The following is a 2,901-nucleotide window of genomic DNA, read 5'->3' as shown; positions in this document are numbered from 1 at the left end:
GGAGAGGTAGAGAAAAACCCAAGCAGACTCTGTGCTGAGCCCTGAGCCCAATAAGGGGCTTGATCTCAAGATCCTGAGATCATGACCTGAGCTGAAACCCAGAGTCAAGTGCTTAACCAACTGAGTCACCCAGGTGTACCTATAAGGACTCTTTTTATATAAACTCTTTGACAGAAGTACTGCAAATATTTATGCAGATATTTCTCTCCTTGTCAGTTTTCCACGAATTTCTAGAAGCACGTTGCTGAGGAACAGTGATAGTAATTAGTAAAACCATTATGTAGTCTTCACTATGTGCCAGGCTGTATTCTAAATTAATTATGTGGATTAGTTCATGTAATCCTGTCTACAAACCTACTATTCTTATTCTTATTTTCAGATGATGAAACTGAGATACAAAGCAGGTATGTGACTTGACCAAGGCTCTGCAACTAGTGGTTCTGCTGGGATTTGAAGCACTGTATTCTGGCTACACTCCATGCTCTTAATCACCGTCAAAGATAAATAAAGTCAGATACCAGTTAAAGTAGTAAGGATAGATTTTATTGAGTAATACTATACTATACTATTACAATAGGGAAAATAGTTCAGCATGAACTAAATTCAAATTCAATTTGTACAAAAGTGACAGAAGCCAAGCATGACAGACTATATATTGTATTCTTCAATTTACATAAAATTTTAAAACAGACAAAATTCATAGATGTTGGAAGTCAAGATAATGGTTATATTTGGAGAGGAGGGGGGTAAAAGAGGGGATTCTGGGGTCCTGGTAATAATCTATTTCTTAATCTGGGTGCTTTTATAAGAATGCTCATTGTGTATAAAATGCATTGAATTATATAGACTTATGATTTGTATACTTTTATGTATATATACATGTGTAAACACATATATACATGTGTATGTATACACATGAATATATAAAAGTGCACATGTATAGTTTATAAAATTTTCTGATATTATTTTTATATTTGGCATCTGGTATTGTTGAAAGTCTAAGAACAGCCCTATCATATTTTCCCTTAGTAGATGACTATAGCAGACACATTTAGTTGCCTATGCATTAGCCAATCCCATTTTACTTCTTATATGCCACAAAGTCCACTGTTAATAATAGAGCATGAAAATGTCAGCTACTCACTTCCCTAGCCTCCCTTACAGCCACAGTGTAGTCATGTGGCCGTGTTCTAGCTCAAGAGATGTAAGGAAAATTTTGCTAGATCATTCTAAGAATGATATTCTGGGGCACCTGGGTGGGTCAGTTGGTTGGGCATCTGACTCTTGATTTCGGCTCAAGTCATGATCTCAGGGTCATGGGATTGAGCCCCAAGTTGGGCTCTGTGCTCAGTGCAGAGTCAGCTTACAATTCTCTCTCTTTCCATCTGTCCCTTCCCCCCCACCCCACTCCCACACACAATCTCTCTCTCTAAAAAGAAAGAAAGAGAGAGAGAGAAACATTTTCCTCACTAATAAATGGAGAGAGAGGTGTGGAGAGAGGATGAGTCAGGAGGCTATCTGTTTCCAGCTGTCACACAGACCCCACTGGAGCTGCCACCACTATGGATGCTCATGAAGATCTGATGTACCAGGTGAAGCTGGCCAAGCAGTCTTGATGATAGGATGAAATGGTAGAATTAATGAAAAAAGTAGCAGGGATGAATGTTGAGACGACACCCAAAGAAAGAAACATCCTATCTGTTGCACACAGAAATGTGATTGGAGCTAGCTAGAAGATCCTCCTGGAAAATAATCAGCAGCATTGAACAGGAAGAAGAAAACAAGGGAGGAGTAGGCAAACTGAAAATAATTCAGGAATATTGGCACGTGGTTGAGATTGAGCTACGGTTAATCTTTTTTTTTTAAGATTTTATTTATTTATTTGACACACAGAGACAGACAGAGGGAACACAAGCAGGGGGAGTGGGAGAGGGAGAAACAGGCTTCCCGCTGAGCAGGGAGCCTGATGTGGGGCTCGATCCCAGGACCCAGGGATCATGACCTGACCCAAAGGCAGATGCTTAACGACTGAGCCACCCAGGTGCCCCTAGGGTTAATCTTTTATGACAGTTTGGAAACACTGGACAAACACTTGACTCTAGTGGCTAACACTGGTGAGTCCAAAGTTTTCTATTACAAAACAAAAGGGGATTATCACAGATGTCTGGCTGAATTTCCTACAGGAAGGAGGCTGTGGAGAACAGCCTAGTGGCTTTAAAGCTGCTAATGATATTGCAATGATAGAACTTGGGCCACCGCATCTCATTCACTTAGGTCTTGCTCTCAATTTTCCTGTATTCTACTATGAAATTCTTAATTCCTCTGACCAAGCCTGCAGGGTGGCCAAAGTGGCTTTTGGTGATGCAGTTAAAGAAATGGATATGCTGAGTGAAGGAAGTTCTAAGAACTCTATACTTATGATGCCGTTGTTACGTGATAATCTGATACTGTGGACTTCAGACACTCAGGATGATAGGAAAGAGCAGAATAAAGAATTTCTGCAGCATATAGAAGATGAAAATCAGTGACACCTAAAAGCCAACAAGAGAAACCATCTCTGACCTCCCTACTCCTTCCCATCCCCCGCCCCCACCTTTTGGAAATTCCCCATTGTCACTGAGGAACACCAAATATGACTTTTACATTTGGTCTCAGAATTTAGGTTTCTGCCCCATTGGTTTTTTAAAAAGCATTTTTTCAAAAGTTCTTAAAGGCAAGAATGAATTTCTGTGGATTTTACTGGTTCCACCTTTTTGGTTCTTTAAGACACTAGCAGGACTGCACAGAAGCTTTTCGGTATTACTGTATTATCTCCTGACAGATGGGGCAAGATCATCATTAGAAATGGAAATTACATTCAAAAGCCATTTGACTTCTAGGTGATGCAAGCATCAAAGAGAA

At 40.1% G+C, this 2,901-nt stretch overlaps 1 pseudogene; it reads left to right on the top strand.

Moving 5' to 3' along the window:
• Positions 1-1,562: 1,562 nt before the first annotated feature.
• LOC103679734 lies at positions 1,563-2,528 on the top strand (annotated as a pseudogene).
• The last annotated feature ends 373 nt before the right edge of the window (positions 2,529-2,901 follow it).

The sequence above is a fragment of the Ursus maritimus genome (assembly GCF_017311325.1).
Source record: "Ursus maritimus isolate PB19 chromosome X unlocalized genomic scaffold, ASM1731132v1 scaffold_X1, whole genome shotgun sequence".
NCBI classification, from domain to species: domain Eukaryota; kingdom Metazoa; phylum Chordata; class Mammalia; order Carnivora; family Ursidae; genus Ursus; species Ursus maritimus.
Note: the sequence above shows the minus strand (reverse complement) of the source record. Positions and strands in the feature narration are given on the sequence as shown.